General features: G+C 43.0%; 1 long non-coding RNA gene across 1 annotated transcript in view; it reads right to left on the bottom strand.

Moving 5' to 3' along the window:
* The window catches only part of LOC139158947 (uncharacterized), an 85,628-nt gene that overhangs the window by 60,559 nt on the left and 7,403 nt on the right, over positions 1-17,666 (bottom strand). The window contains exon 2 of the long non-coding RNA XR_011557774.1: positions 16,179-16,329. This is a non-coding gene — a long non-coding RNA (uncharacterized lncRNA). The remainder of the gene's footprint in view (positions 1-16,178; positions 16,330-17,666) is intronic.

Genomic DNA, 17,666 nt, shown 5'->3' with positions numbered 1-17,666 from the left:
ACCATCTTTGGGACAGGCCTGCAGGCCAACTCCACAACCTATCACGGGCCAGGGACGGCCCAGGGGCCATGTGATTCACACATCCGGGCTAGGCTGAGTATTGTGAGACAAGTTCCCTTGCTTGCATATCCCACATTAGTTATCATTAGATGAGATGGAAGTGAGAGAACACAGTACCATTTTAACCATTCTACAGAGGAATTATAGAGTCTGTCATCTGACCCCTCTATAACTGTCTGGTTTGGTTCTGCAACCCAACAAGACAGACACAGATTTCAGAGGATAATCAGAACTGCAGAAAAAAACAATGGCTTCTAACTTGCCTTCCACTGAGGATTTGTATGTTGCATGAATCAAAAAAAGGCCTGTAAAAATATTTCCAGATACCTCACTTCCTGGACACAAACTGTTTCAAGTCCTACCCTCAAAATGACGCTAGAGAGCACTGCATACCAGGACAATTAGACACAAGAACAGTTTTTTCCCCCGAACGCCATCACTCTGCTAAACAAATAATTCCCTCCACACTGTCAAACTATATACTAAATCTCCACTATTAATCTTCTCATCGTTCCCATCACCCATCTCCTTCCACTAATGACTGTATGACTGCAACCTTGTGGCTTGTATCCTTCTATTTATATTGACAGGTTCCTAATAAGGTTGGATTGCTTATTTGTACCCTATGACAATCATTAAGTGTTGTACTTTATGATTCTTGATGAATGCATCTTTTCTTTTATGTACACTGAGAGCATACGCACCAAGACATATTCCTTGTGAGTCCAATCACACTTGGCCAATAAAATCCTATTCTATTCTATTTGACGTATCACAGGATGTCTCCGATGACTGCTTGTCTTAAAACACTTTATTCACAAGCTGTAAACATTTGGATCTGATATTTTAGTTCATAGTAGGCATGTTTCGACAGACTCCGGCAGATCAGAGGGGAGAGGGGGGAACTGGCATGCTATGGTCCATGGAGTCAGACAGGATTTAGTGATTAAACAGCAGCAACTTTAAATATATAATATCCTCCACTATCCCACTTTCCAAGGCTTTTTCACTGTTCATTTTCTGAGCTTTAAACTCTAAAAATGTAACTCAGTTGCTTATATTTCAATTATAATGGCTCTTTAACCGTGATCTTGAAATTGCTGCTACCATGCAAAGTGGATGCAGTAAACACTGTAAAGATCCATAAAAATTTTAAAGGAATTTTGCAAAATCGCCAGTTCTGTGAGCACATATCTGTTAAAATATGTCCATATCAAATATTCATTGTGCAACATAATCAGGATTGATTAAATTAATGGCTTTGTGATGAATCACTCCCATATACTTTTCCCCAGCAAAACTATAGGAAATTTTAAACTTGTCTTCCACTATATAAAAGAACATATCTTCTTAATAAACACCACCATCTAGTGGATCTAAGAGTTTGCAATTCAAATTTCTACGGCCGCTTTTCCTATAATTGACAGATGAAATGCACAAAAATTATTTCAGTTACAGTATTTAAAAGCAACATGGCATTTATCTGATTGATTGATTGATTGATTGATTGATTGATTGATTTCTATGCCACCCTTCTCCGCAGACTGAGGGCGGATCACAACAAAGATTAATACAAAAATAGAGTATATATGAAATCTAAACTTTAAAATCTGATCTAAAATCCCCGTTCATTAAAACAATCATCCACATTCATCCCATATACTTCTGATCATTGGACAGAGCTACATGTAACACTCAACGGCCCCAAGCCTGCCAGAAAAAGTGAGTTTTTAGAGCCTTACGGAAGGCCAGGAAGGTGGGGGTGGTACGAATCCCTGGAGGGAGTTGATTCCAAAGGGCCGGAGTCACCACAGAGAAGGCTCTTCCTTTAGGCCCCGCCAGATGGCATTCCCTGGCTGACAGAACCTGGAGAAGGCCAACACCATGGGATCTAACCAGCCACTGGGATACATGAAGCAGAAGGCGGTTCCATAAGTAATCTGGTCCTAAACCATGTAGAGCTTTAAAGGATATAACCAACGCTTTGAATTGCATTTGGAGACCAATCAGCAGCCAATGCAGCTCGTGGAGTGATGGCAAGACATGGGAGGCCCGTGACAGATTGCGCGGTTGCATTTTGTACTATCTGGAGTCTTCGAACGATCTTCAGCCTCATGTAGAGAGCATTGCAGTAATCGAACCTTGAGGTGATGAGGGCATGAGTGGCTGTGAGAAGAGACTCCCTGTCCAAATAGGGCCGAAATCGGTGCACCAGGCGAACCTGTGCAAACCACAGCTGAGAGGTGGTGTTCTAAGCTCAGCCGTGGAACAAGGAGGACAGCCAAGTTGCGGACTCTCTCTGAGGGGGGAAGAGCTCCCCCCACCTGGGTAATAAACATACAGATGGGGTTGTCCTTGGGAGGCAAAACCCACAGCCACTCTGTAGTAACTCACAAGACCAGAACGGCAGATACAACACAACTTTAATGCTTACAGTACTTCAGAACTGGTTAACAACAAAAGTGACAGGTTATTTATACCTTAACGACAACCAATCAGAACGTTATATTATTCCTGCCAAATGGCGCCCCCTGTTGTTGCTATGGACATTACACACTCCATCTTGTCAGGGTTGACTTTGAGCCTGTTAACACTCATCCAAACCCTAACAGCGTCCAGACACCAGCACATCACTTCCACTGCTTCACTGAGTTGATATGGGGTAGAAATGTACAGCTGAGTGTCATCAGCATACTGATGGTAACTCATCCCATGTCGTTGAATTATCTCACCCAGCGGTTTCATGTAGATATTAAACAGCAGGTGGGAGAGGACCGACCCCTGAGGAACCCCACAAAGGAGGGAGCTAGGATCTGAACTGAGACCGCCTGCCAACTGACCACAGAGGTAGGAGGAGAACCACTGTAATACGGTGGCTCCTACCCCCAACCCCAAAAATTTATGTTAATTTTTCCTGTCTTGTACTGTCTCTTGACTAAGTCTCTTCACTTTTTCAAACTTGCATTAATTGGGGTAGTATGTTACTCAACACTGAAATATCTTCATATTAACTGAGAGCGCTGTAGCATTTCCTATTTATATTCTCTTCCATTTTGCATAAAACAGGTGCAATGGATCGTGTTAGTGCCAGAATCCTTCCAGACATATAGATTTAATTGCAATATTTCAATCCTAATGGAATGCACTGTGCTGTTACAATTATTTTACATATATCCTGGGTCTTTTGAAACCATTTGTCAAAGTTGTCAATAAGAAGCAGAATTGTGCCCTGAAAATGTCATGTATTTATTTCTTCACCCCAGGCTGTAACACACATATTATCGTATGTGTAAAAATCTAACATCTTTGAAATCAGGTTTAAGTGAAGGATTGGATTTGAAATAAAAAATGTCTGCTTTCAAAATGCACAGTCCATGTGGACACCGTATTCTCTCTTACTTGTACGGAGTTTAGTACTTGAAGATCACTGGATTTAATGTAGAATATCCTGATTGCCTCCAGGCCCTAACTTGTACTTGGAATCACGTTTTATATTCTTCCACAACTCCTGATTTGTGTGAAAGGATCTGTTTTCCATGCCTGGTTCTCATTAAGAACAGTAAGGTGAAGCATGGAGAAAGTTAAGGAAAGAAGAGAAAACATCCTATCCCTCTTCTTTCCCAAATAGTTTACGATGTATTTTATTTTTCCTTTAGGATTTCATACATTGTAAACAATAGAGATGGTCTTCAACTTATGAATATTCATTTAGTGGCTGTTACAATGACACTGCGAAAAGGAACTTAGGAGTCACTTTCACTTATAGCCATCAGAGTATCTCGTCAGGTACATGATCAAACTTCGGATACTTGGTAACCAATATGTGTTTACTACTATGGATGCTATATGGATTACTATATCTTCTTTTCTATTCTTTCTTAGATATATTTTACTATGAATATCTCCTCTATAACCTTCATCATGTATTTTACTATGTGTATATATATATATATATATATATATACCCACTAAAACTCTCATTGTGTATTGGACTAGATAGATAGATAGATAGATAGATAGATAGATAGATAGATAGATAGATAGATAGACAGACAGACAGACAGACAGACAGACAGACAGACAGACAGACAGACAGACAGACAGACAGACAGACAGACAGACAAATAGATAAATAGATAAATAAATGAATGCTGAGTCCCGGAGTTACATGAGGGCCATTTGCAACTTTGTCAGCCAACTTCACACACAAGCAAAGTCAATAAGGGAAGCTACATTTGCTTAATGACCACTGATTCACTTAACAACCACAGCAAAAAAGATAATAAAATTGGGTGCATCTCACTTAATGACTCTCTCACTTAGCAAAAGAGGTTCCAGTCCCAACTCTGATTGTTAGTCAAGAAAATACTGTACCATATTTTTCGGAGTATAGTTTTGGGGAAGGAAAATAGGGGGCGAATAATCTGCCTACCAGGTATTTATCTGCCTAGTGTCCTTAGTCTGGTCAGCTTCAGCACCTTGCTGGTTTTGAGCTGGATAAAAAACAGCTTGTAAAGCACAGATGATTGAGAGAAGCAATGAAAAAAGTGGCCAAACAGGGAAGATCATTTCAATCGTTAGGGTTGAAAAAAAAGCTTCGAAAATGCTACATTGGTAGTAGCAATAGCATTTGGACTTATATACCTCTTCACAGTGCTTTACAATCCTCTCTAAGTGGTTTACAGAGAGTAAGCGTATTGCCCCCAACAATCTGGGTCCTCATTTTACCAACCTTGGAAGGATGGGAGGATGAGTCAACCTTGAGCCTACTGAGATTCGATCTGCCAAACTGCTGGCAGCCGGTGATCAGCAGAAGTAGCTTGCAGTACTGCACTCTAACCACTGTGCCACTGAGTATAAGACGAACCCAAATTTTCAGCTTCTTTTATGGGAGAAAAGAGTGCATCCTATACTCTGAATATTTGTATTTGTATGTTAGATATAATAATAAAAGGAAGAACAGAATACACATAATGGCACATGATGGTGCAGTGGTTAAAATGCCAACTGGCTCAAGGTTGACTCAGCCTTCCATTCTTCCAAGATCGGTAAAATGAGAATCCAGATTATTATTATTTTTTAAAAGTAATTTATTGAACACTTAAAATTCTTTTTTAAAAAAACCCCAAAGTATTGTCCATGATCCAGATTATTATGGGCAATATGCTGACTCTGTAAACAACTTAGTGGGGGAACATGCCCTACACCAGTGTTTCCCAACCGTGGCCACTTGAAGATATCTGGACTTCAACTCCCAGAATTCCCCAGCCAGCATTCGCTGACTGGGGAATTCTGGGAGTTGAAGTCCAAATATCTTCAAGTGGCCATGCTTGGGAAACACTGCCCTACACGCACCTGCCATCCACATAGAGCAGCCTCATGGAGCCTGTTCCTATAAACCCTCGCACCCATGTCCCTTCTCTTAGTGGTGGCTGCAGGGAGGGGGACTGGTGCTGGAGCTCCGAACAGTGGGCGGTGCAGGCTGTCTGTGCAACCATGAAGCGGGATTGATGTGGCAAGGATTGCAAGGAGAATTGCTGCCACCCGAGATCAGCAAGGCAAATTCGGTGAGCTGAACACACTGCCGCTTCTCAGGAGAAGAGAGAGAGGAAGCGCTGGGAGAGAGCCAGGTGTTGGAAGCACGTTCAGCTCCCCAAATCTGGCCTGCCGATCTCCAGACACACAACTGCCACTCAGAAGAAGAAATAGGAGGCACTGTGAACCTCAGGAGATGAAGAAAGAGAGCCAGCTCTCCCACCTCGCCGACCAGCCTTGGAAGGCCAGATTCAAGGAGCCAACTTCCAACTCCTGCCATGCCTGGCGAGAGGGAGAGAAGGGACGGCAAGGGGGAGCTCCACCTCACTCCATGCATCTCATTTCTCTGCTGCCTAACCCTTGGCACTCCCTCTTGTTGGCTGAGATCGGCAGGCCAGATTTGGAAAGAACAACATGAGAAAGGGGCTCTCTCGCAGCACCTCCTCTATTTCTTCTTTTCCTGAGTGGCAGCAGTGCATCTGGCTCACCTAATCTGGACTGCCAATCTCTGGCCACATGGCTGCCACTCAGGAGAAGTAGAGAGAGAAGAGGTGCTGTGAGAGAGCCCATTACTCATGTTATTTTCCCAGGCGGCAGCAGCTCATTCCGAAGTTTTTCTTTCTTTCTTTCTTTCTTTCTTTCTTTCTTTCTTTCTTTCTTTCTTTCTTTCTTTCTTTCTTTCTTTCTTTCTTTCTTTCTTAGATTTGTATGCCGCCCCTTTCCGTAGACTCGGGGCGGCTCACAACACAATAAAAACAGTTCATGACAAATCTAATAATTTACAATTTAAAATATTTTTAAAAACCCATTATTAAGCAGACATACATACAAGCATACCATACATAAATTGTATAGGCCCGTGGGAGATATCTCAGTTCCCCCATGCCTGACGACAAAGGTGGGTTTTAAGGAGTTTGCGAAAGGCAAGGAGGGTGGGGGCAGTTCTAATCTCTGGGGGGAGCTGATTCCAGAGAGTCGGGGCCACCACAGAGAAGGCTCTTCCCCTGGGGCCCAACCGACATTGTTTAGTTGACGGGACCCGGAGAAGGCTCACTCTGTGGGACCTAATCAGTCGCTGGGATTCGTGTGGCAGGAGGCGGTCTCGGAGATATTCTGGTTCGATGCCATGAAGGTTTATGTTTCAAGGATCGGCCGAGAGAAAGTAGTGGAGAGAAGCCAGATGCTGGTAAGATGCGCATCTCATGACCTGCCCATCCCCATCCCTGTCTCATCTGCCATTTCCAAATTGTGTCTGAACATCTTACCAGCATCTGGCAGTTTCACCACTTCTCTGTCTCGTCTGGTCTTTGCAGGGAAACGCCTTGCAATGTAAAAAAAAAGATCATGACTGCAAGAAGTTGTTAATTGCTAGCACTCATGAGAAGTTTTTATTTACATTGCAAGGAGTTTCCCTGCAAAGACTGGCTGAGAAAGAGAAGCAATGAGTTGCCAGACTGGTAAGAAGTTCAGACACAATTTGGGGGTAGCAGATGGAGCAGGGGATGTATGTATATAATTGGGGAAGGGGTTTGGGGGGGCATATTTCAATGCATGCCCTGAAAAGCCCTATTGGGCTTAATATCAGTATATGCATTATTTTTGGGGAAACACAGTAGCTATCCACAAACCCAGGATCAGAAATTGGTTTTGTTTGTTTGTTTGTTTGTTTGTTTGTTTACTTGTTTATTTGTTTATTTGCCGCCCCTCTCCAAGGACTCAGAGCGGCTTACAACATCTAAAAGAAAATAATACAATATAGTAACCTAAATCTAATGAAATTAAAACTAAATATACTAATCTAAAATCCCCAATTTTATTAAAAACCAGTCAAATTCACTCAAACAGCAACCACACATGAAATGCTAAGAATATATAAAAGAATATATGGCCTTATCTCTTTCCAAACATATATTCTACTGACCATAATAAAGCCGTCTTTTTGCCTTGCCTCCCATTATCTGGCATAGGGAAGGAACATAATGTAGCTATAAATATACTTTTATATTTATAAAAGTAGATGACTGCTTTGTTGGCTAGTTCTTTTAACTGCAAATATTAATACAATGTCCCTCAGCCCTAAAATAATTTAACAGAGCAACCAGCAATTAAAATGAGGCAAAATAATTAATCACATGCTGTAATGAAACAAGAGAACCTTAGCAATAATGTTGGATGTTTAACTCTGCAAAATCCAATTCATTTCAGGTAAAACAAATCCCAACACATGTTATGCTTGCAAACTAAATGCTTGGAAAAGATGGGTATTTAATGCTTGCAGATTGTAACGGAGTACAGCTCTCAACAACAAAAACACATTTTCAATTTTCTAAACCAGTGATTCCTGAAGTTCCGTTTACAAACAGTCAGTGATTTGTATATGCCCACTCAATGGTCTGTCCTACTCTAATCCGTTCATGGACCACAGCATGTTCACCAATGGAGTTTCACTTGGTTATGCATGCCAACCCCTGTCAAGAACTTTTTTGGTGCTTCAGCCCAGGGACCGATTGCTCCTACCGCTACTAGTGTGCAGCTTCTGGTGTCTTGCGTGAGTGCATGCACGTCGCAGCATGTTTTTGCTTCTGCGCATGCATAGGAAGCAAAATCTCATGAGGGGATATAGCCATGAGACAGATTTCAGCCATTTTTTTTTGCGCATGCGCAGAAGCAAAAACTCACTGAAATTTATTTACTTATTTATTTATTCAATTTTTTAATGCCGCCCTTCTCCTTAGACTCAGGGCGGCTTACAGCGTGTTAGCAATAGCACTTTTTTAACAGAGCCAGAATATTGCCCCCACAATCCGGGTCCTCATTTTACCTACTTCGGAAGGATGGAAGGCTGAGTCAACCTTGAGCCGGTGATGAGATTTGAACCGCTGACCTGCAGATTTAGTAGTCAGCTTTAGTGGTCTGCAGTACTGCACTCTACCCACTGCACCACCTCGGCTCGCACACAAGCGTGTTCCCTCATGAAAGTTTGCTTCCTGTGCATGCGCAGAAGCAAAAACACACAGGGATGTGGGCATGCACACGCACACAAGACACCCAAAGCTCTGCGCGCAGCTCAACTTTTACTACCCGTGTGGCGTCCTTTACCGTTCCGGTAGCAGCCCACTACTGCTTCAGCCCCACTCTTATATATGAATTTGTTGAGAGAATGTGGAGTGAATGGAATGATTGTTTTTTATGGGGGTTTTTTGGGGGGAGTGTTTAGTTATTTTAATTAGTTAATTCGATTTAAGATGTTGTGTTCTATATATTTTATATGTTGTGAGCCGCCCCGAGCCCTCGGAGAGGGGCAGCATACAAATCTAAATAATAATAATAATAATAATAATAATAATAATAATAATAATAATAATAAATTTTATATGTTGTGAGCCATGCCAAGTCTTCGGAGAGGGGCAGCATACAAATCTAATTAATAATAATAATAATAATAATAATAATAATAATAATAAATAATAATAATAATAATATATTTTATATGTTGTGAGCCACGCCGAATCTTCGGAGAGGGGCAGCATACAAATCTAAATAATAATAATAATAATAATAATAATAATAATAATATATTTTATAAGTTGTGAGCCACCCCGAGTCTTCGGAGAGGAGCAGCATACAAATCTAATAAATAATAATAATAATAATAATAATAGTAATAGTAATAGTAATAATAATAATAATATGCTGTCAGTTAGCAAGAACCAGTTCGCCATTTCTGCCACACCTCTGTATGACAACAACCCGCTGATGGAGGCCCAATTCATATCTGCATATTTTGATACCTTAGCCCAGCGTTTCCCAACCGGTGTGCCGCGGCACACTGGTGTGCCACGAGACACCGTCAGGTGTACCGCGGCGAGAGGCGGCGGAGGAGAGTGGGCGGATCGGGCGGGCAATGGGGCAGGGCGGAGAAGCCAGGGGCGCGTTTGGCCGGAGGCACCTACTGCCGCACCTCCCTGCCCCTGCCTCCCCACGGTGCCTCCGGCCAAACGCGCCCCTGGCTTCTCCGCCCTGCCCCATTGCCCGCCCGATCCGCCCACTCTCCTCCGCCGCCGCCTCCTGCCTTGGGGCGAGCAATCTGGGAGTCCGGGACTGTGTGGCTTTGCGCCATGAAGAGAAAACGGCCGACTTTTCCCTGCTGCCGTTTTCTCTTCATGGCTCAAAGCCACACAGTCCCGGACTCCCGGATCGCTAGCTTCTCCGGTCAGCAAAGCCATCTGCCCAGGAAAGCGCCGCGCTGGCCGGAGAAGCGAGCGATCCGGGAGTCCGGGACTGTGTGGCTTTCGGCCGGGCTAACGGGAGGCGGCGCGAGGCCGGGCGCTGGGGACGTCTGGGAGGGCGAGGAGGCTGATGGCTGCTGCGCACTCCACTCTCTCTCCGGCTCTCTCTCGCTCTTTCTTTTTCTCTCTGTTGCTGGCGTGGTGAACGAGAAAGAGAGAGAGAGAAAAAGGAGGGGAGAGAGAATGAGAGAAAGAAAGCAAGAGAGAGAGAGAAAGAAAGGGGGGAAGGAGGGAGAGGGAAAGACATAGAGGGAGGGAAGGAGGGAGAGAGAAAGAGAGCAAAAAAGAGAGGAAGAAAGAAAGAAAGAGGGATGGAGAGAAAGAAGGGAAGGAAGGAAGAGAGAGAAAGAGGGAGGGAGAAATAGAGTGAAATGGAGGAAGAGATTTTTTTTTGTCCAAACTTTTCTTTAGCCCCCCCGCCCCCCCTCCTTCAGTGTTCCCCAGAATTTTGAAAACATGAATAATGTGCCGCGGCTCAAAAAAGGTTGGGAAACACTGCCTTAGCCCCCGTCTGCCCACATGCTCCAGTACTCGGTTTATTCTCAAAGAATGGATCAGTGGCTGACAATGGTTTATTAAAACCTGTACCTGGCAATACTAACACCAATGGGAATATACTACAGAGCAAACTGAAAGTCAGTTTGGTATAGTGGTTAATGCATCAGGTTAAGGAACCGGAAGACTGAAGTTCTAGTCCCAAAGGCAGCTGGGTGACTTTTCATCAGTCACTCTTTCTCAATCCTAGGAAGCAGGCAATGGCAAACCACTTCTCAAGTCTTGGCAAGAAAACTGCAAGGAGTTGTCCAGCAGGTCACCAGTAGACAAAAATGTCTGTAAGCCACCCCTCACTGAAATGGGAGTACAGTGGTACCTCTATTTACGAATTTAATTTGTTCCGTGACCAGGTTCTTCATAAGTTTGTAAGAAGCATTTTTTCCCATAGGAATCAATGTAAAAGCAAATAATGCATGCGATTAGGGAAACCACGGGGAGGGTGGAGATTCCTAGAGAGGCCCCTTGGAGGCTTCTCCCTGCCTTTTCCGGCCCTGTTTCCCAGGAGATTCCTAGAGAGCTACCCCAGAGGCTTCTCCATGTCTTTTCCGGTTACAGTTTTGGAGGCTCGGGTTTGTAAGTGGAAAATGGTTCTTGAGAAAATGGTTCTCTTCGTGACGTCAAAGCTCCACCTATGGAATTCCCTATTGGGATTCCCCACCTCCTTTCTAGCCTCCAGATCGTCGAAAACGACGACGCCGATCGCAAAAAAGGCGCTCCGCCGAGCGGCGGCGCCCGGCTGTAACCTTCTGAAACAGCCGGGCGCTTCTCGGGGGCCTCCGAAACCCGAACCTGAACCCAAACTTCCGGGTTCGGCGTTCGGGAGAACGCCGAGAAGCCCCCCTGGCTGTTTCAGAAGGTGACAGCCGGGCGGTGGCGCTTCTCGGTGGCCTCTGGAACCCAAACCCGAACCTGAACTTCCGGGTTCGGCGTTCGGGAGAACGCCAAGAAGCCCCCCAGCTGTTTCAGAAGGTGACAGCCAGGCGGCGGCGCCAAGCGGAGCACCATTTTGGGATTTATTTATTTTTTGCACGGATTGCTTTTACATTGTTTCCTATGGGAAACAATGTTTCATCTTACGAACGTTTTGCCTTACGAACCTACTTCCGGAACCAATTAGGTTCGTAAGATGAGGTATTACTGTATATGTGATCCCAAAAGAAGTTCTGGATAGGAAATATAACGATGCGGAATTAAAAGTGGGATTTCATCATTTAGATCCATTCACCTATAGCTCCTTAGTGTTAAGAGATTTCTATTGAAGTACATTCTTCGTCATCATACCAGCCATAACAATTGTTATTATGATGTGGAGTACATAATACAATAAAAAAATGACATATAAATTATTAACTTAAGATGATGTTTTTGATACCTAATTTTTTTTAATGGTGGGAATGGTAAAAGATGTACAAATCCAGCAATAGTAATAATAAATAAATAAATAATAATTTATTAGATTTGTATGCCGCCCCTCTCCGAAGACTCGGGGCGGCTCACAACAAGAATAAACAATGCGGTACAAATCCAATAATTAAAACTATAGTTAAAACTCCACTTTCATTAAAAACAGTCAATACTACCCAATCATAACCACACATAAATCTTACTAGCCAAAGGGGATATATCAATTACCCCATACCTGGCGTCATAGATATGTCTTCAAAGTCTTGCGGAAGGCGATAATTATTGTCATATTAAAAAAAAGATGAGATTGTATTCTCTTAAATAATGAAGGATATTGGTTTGAGTTTCCTCCCTCCAATCCAATTTTCCTAATGTTAATTTAGTAATCCATAATTATAAAACTATAATTATGTTACACCAGTGGCGGCCCTATTTGGACAGGGAGTCATTGCTCACAGTCGCTCATGCCCTTATCACCTCGAGGTTCGACTACTGCAACGCTCTCTACATGGGGCTACCTTTGAAAAGTGTTCAGAAACTTCAGATCGTGCAGAATGCGGCCGCGAGAGCTATCGTGGGGCTTCCTAGATTCGCCCAAGTTTCTACAACACTCCGTGGCCTGCACTGGCTTCCGATCGGTTTCCGGTCACAATTCAAAGTGTTGGTAATGACCTTTAAAGCCCTTCATGGCATTGGACCAGAATACCTCTGGAACCGCCTTCTACCACACGAATCCCAGCGGCCGATAAGGTCCCACAGAGTTGGCGGGCCCCAGGGGAAGAGCCTTCTCTGTGGCGGCCCCAGCCCTCTGGAATCAACTCCCCCCGGAGATTAGAATGGCCCCCACCCTCCTTGTCTTTCGCAAGTTACTCAAGACCCACCTATATCGCCAGGCATGGGAGAATTAAGACATTTCCCCCAGGCTTTCTTATATTTTATGTTTGGTATGTATGTGTTGTATGGTTTTTAAATTGTTGGGGGGTTTTAATGTAATTTTATTATTAGATTTGTTCCATTGTTATACTGTTTTTATTATTGTTGGGAGCCGCCCCGAGTCTTCGGAGAGGGGCAGCATACAAATCTAATAAATTGAATTGCATTGAATTGAATTGAATAATTAGAACCACTGCTCTAAATTTGGAGATATGTGGTCTTCTACTTCTTTATCAGTTCCCACATAATGTCTTTTTTTAACTGAACATCCTGCACAATTTTCACTGCTGTTTTCATAGCCGCTGCGGTCTGTATATTTTTATTCCAGCTCAAATTCCCCTCAGCCAATAATTTACTTTGGATAGTAATATCCCCCATTTCACAGACACATCTGTTCCACAACATATCCTCTGGAACATTTCCAAGCGTTCAGTGTTCTATGAGGTTTTTTCAAAAGAGAGAAAAAAATCAGCAGTACCTTCTGATTTAAATTCACCATTCTTCCTTTCCCCAATTAAGGAATGAAGCATCGCATTATCATATTTGATTTGGATGTACAATTCCCAGACAGGAGAGTTTACTTGGTCCTCTGGCATTTGTGGCTGCAACAAAACTTCTCATGACAATATATGTATTACTGAAACACATATAGAGAGAGAAACAGGGCTTTTTGCTTGTCCCCATCAGCAATCTCATTAGGCAGAAAATAACTGCCTAATTACTCCACATATTTCGGCCAGTGCCTAGAGCCTGGATTAACTCCTAAGTATTTCCCATAGAGGTCACATTAAAATCTCCTTGTTGCCACTGTTACAATGCCTGCTTCTAATTAAACCTCAAATTTACTAAGCCCTAGTCAAAACTATTTATTAGGGAACAATTAATCAGAAACTAACAAGGGAAAGACAGTAACATATACACAGCCTTCAGCTTCAACCCCATAATAGAAAAGCATCCAATTTAACCTAAACATTTCCATTTGTTTGCTTAATTTAATGAACTTCTACAGAGCTCCAGTTATTAGTGATTCTAAGCAAGGTATATATTCAACATCCACAATTAGCTTACAATACTACATTATTATTATTATTATTATTATTATTATTATTATTATTATTATTAATTAGATTTGTATGCCGCCCCTCTTCGTAGACTCGGCATTACGACAACATCAATACTAATAAGAAATATTTATTTATTTATTTATTTATTTATTTATTTATTTATTCAACTTCCATGCTGCCCAATCCCAAAGGACTCAGGGTAGCTTACAATAATAATATAAATAGAAATACAAATAGATACAGAACAATAAAAAGAAGTTGAATATAATCAAAACTATAAAACCCTGTATTATAAGAAACCCATACATATTTATACCATTCATACAGTGTGGCCCTGTCAGTTGTTAGTTCATGGGCCCCCCCAGGCCTGTCGGCAAAGCCAGGTCTTCGTGGCCTTACAGAAGGCCAGTAGGGAGGGAGCAGTACAGATATCAGGGGTAGTTGGTTCCATAGAGCTGGGGCAGCCCCAGAGAAGGCCCTCCCCCATGGTCCCACCAACCTGCATTGCTTCGTTGACGGGACCTGAAGGAGGCCAGCTCTGTGTGCTCTTATTGGTCTCTGGGAGGCATGTGGCAAGAGATGGTCCCATAAATAGTCTGGCCCCGAGCCATGTAGGGCTTTATAGGTAATAACCAACACCTTGAATTGTGCCCTGAGACTAATAGGAAGCCAGTGCAGCTCGTGGAGCTTAGGTGGTATATGGGCATACCGAGACATTATTATTATTATTTTATTATTTCTAAGATTTGTATGCCACCCCCCTCCGTAGACGCTGACATACCCATGACAGCTCTCACGGCTGCATTCTGGACTATTTTCAGTCTCCAAACACTTTTCAAGGGTAGCCCCATGTAGAGCGTGTTGCAATAATCAAGACGGGAGGTGATGAGGGTCTGAGTGACTGTGCATAGAGCCTCCTGGTCCAAATAGGGCCACAACTGGTAAACCAGGCGAATCTGGGCAAAGGTCTCCCTGGGCACCGCTGAAAAATGATGGTCAAAACTCTGTTGTGGGTCCAGGAGAACACCCAAGTTGGTGGACCCTATCTGAGGGGGTTAATGTCCACACACACCCACCCCCCAGAACAATGGACAGACAGATCGAGGAGTCCTTGGGAGGAAATGCCCACAGCCGCTCGGTTTTGTCTGGGTTGAGCTTGAGCCTATTGGGCCCCATCTAGATCCTTACAGCTTCCAGGCACGGGCACATCACATATTAACAAAGTGCCATAACATCTATACCATCTATACTTACACATCGGGGTACTCAAGCAGATAGCCTATTCAAGATTACAACATCCCAAAACTAGCAACTGGCTTCCAGTGTGAGTTACGGATAAAACAGTGGCCTCCAACTGGTTGAATGCCAGGAGCTGAGGAGATGACATATTGCTCTCAGCAGAAGCAGCGCATTTCATAAGGACCTGAACCAGCTGAAGTCACTTTCTTAGAACATTTGGAAATGCTCAATTTCAGGATATTAAAGACCTTCAAAACAGTTCACTTTGACAGCTGGTGAGTTTTACCTTCTGTAAGACATTTTAGACGACAGAGACTTAAGAATTTAAAATAATATACAATTTGCCAAAAGCATATATCTCCTTGGTTTCCCGATCTGCTTTAAACATATGTATGTACTGTATGTTTGTATGTATGTATGTATGTATGTATGTATGTATGTATGTATGTATGTATATGCTTATGTATATGCTTATGTTTATGCTTATGCATATGCTTATGTCGCCTTTCGTAAACTCCTTAAAACTCATCTCTGTCGTCAGGTTTGGGGGAACTGAGACATCCCCACCTTGCCTATGTAGTTTTGTGCATGATATGACTGTGTGTATGTATTTTATCTATTGGGGTTTTTTCTTTTTAGACTTTTTAATGTAAAACTGTTATTTTAGATTTTAATTATTAGATTTGTTACCATGTATTGTTTTTGTCACTGTTGTGAGCCGCCCTGAGTCTACGGAGAGGGGTGGCATACAAATCTAATTGATAATAATAATAATAATAATAATAATAATAATAATAATAATAATAATAATAATATGCACATGTGCATATATGCATATATATATATACAGTACTGTATATGTTTTAAGCATATTGGGAAACCAAGGAGATTTAAAAACTATTTTTTAAAAGAATTCAACAAATCAAATAATAAAGGACATTGATATGCAAAAGAAAAAAAGAGGAGTGCAGCAGCTGAAAAGGTCCACCCTCTACTTGTAGCGAGCACTTCACAAAGCCCGTGCTGCAAATGTTCGACAATGGTGACCACACATTTGCTCAACATATGACAGAACATTTCATGCCCACATAGGCCTTACCTGCTATCTGCGGATACATTGTGGACACCTGTTAGATGTCAAGGTCCTCTTAGAACACAATGGCTGAACATCAGTATTCTTTTAACGACCATTTGCAGTTTTCACAATAATGAAATAGTAACTTTATGACCAATCATTGCATTTGCAAGGCCTGTAAAGCCAAGGAAAGTATAAATAACATCACAAGCACAGTACTATGACGACAACTGAGGAGCACAATTGTGACTTCACTTTGCAACTGCTTTATTTAACATCCAAGTTGCTGGGTCTAATTGTGGTAGTTCAACAAAAACTTCCTATAGTCCCTATTTATGAAAACATTCAGAGAAAATTCATGTTACCAATCAGAATTAGGAATAGGCAATCTGAAGGATACCCAGATTAATTGCACCCAGAAGCTAACTAAGAGTTAATCCAGTTCCCAAAGTAGCAACGTGATATGAGAAAAACCGAGATACCTGCCTAAACGCTTAAGCTGTTGTATTGTGGACCAGCAGGGCAGCCATGGAAATGGCGAATGACTGGCCAACTCTGTGGAACCTTATCGGTCGCTGGGATTCGTGCGGCAGAAGGCGGTCCCTAAGGTATTCTGGTCCGATGCCAGGAAGGGCTTTATAGGTCATAACCAACACTTTGAATTGTGACCGTAAACTGATCGGCAACCAATGCAGACTGCGGAGTGTTGATGTGACATGGGTATATTTGGGAAAGCCCATGTAGAGAGCGTTACAGTAGTCGAACCTTGAGGTGATGAGGACATGAGTGACTGTGAGCAATGACTCCTGGTCCAGGTAGGGCCGCAACTGGTGCACCAGGAGAACCTGGGCAAACACCCCCCTCGCCACAGCCGAAAGATGGTTCTCTAATGTTAGCTGCGAATCAAGGAGGATGCCCAAGTTGCGGACCCTCTCTGAGGGGGTCAGTAATTACCCCCCCCCCTCAGGGTTATGGACGGACAGATGGCATTGTCCTTGGGAGGCAAAACCCACAGCCACTCCGTCTTGTCAGGGTTGAGTTTGAGCCTGTTGACCCCCATCTAGACCCCAACAGCCTCCAGGGACTGGCACATCACTTCCACTGCTTCGTTGACAGGACATGGGGTGGAGATGTAGAACTGGGTATCATCAGCATACTGATGATACCTCACCCCATGCCCCTAGATGGCCCCCCCCAGTCACGTCCGGGACACCACAGATTTCCCCGAAACGAGTTATGTCGGGCTGGTCACGTCCACCATGGCCATGCCCCACGAGGTCAAACACAATCCTGATGTGGCCCTCAATGAAATAGAGTTCAACAACCCTGAGTTCAACAACCCTGAGCAATAGCCTCTATGTCACCTTTAAGGACAGCTCCATGCATTAGTCCATGCCGCAGTCCAAATGAGAAACGCATGATTCATTTGAAGGCAGTCTTTTCTCCAGGAGGAATTGTCACTGGCAAAGACTCTCCCATCCAGCATGGCCACAAATTCATATTATTGTCATT

The sequence above is a fragment of the Erythrolamprus reginae genome, chromosome 2 (genome assembly GCF_031021105.1).
Source record: "Erythrolamprus reginae isolate rEryReg1 chromosome 2, rEryReg1.hap1, whole genome shotgun sequence".
In the NCBI taxonomy this organism is placed as follows: Eukaryota; Metazoa; Chordata; class Lepidosauria; order Squamata; family Dipsadidae; genus Erythrolamprus; species Erythrolamprus reginae.
Note: the sequence above shows the minus strand (reverse complement) of the source record. Positions and strands in the feature narration are given on the sequence as shown.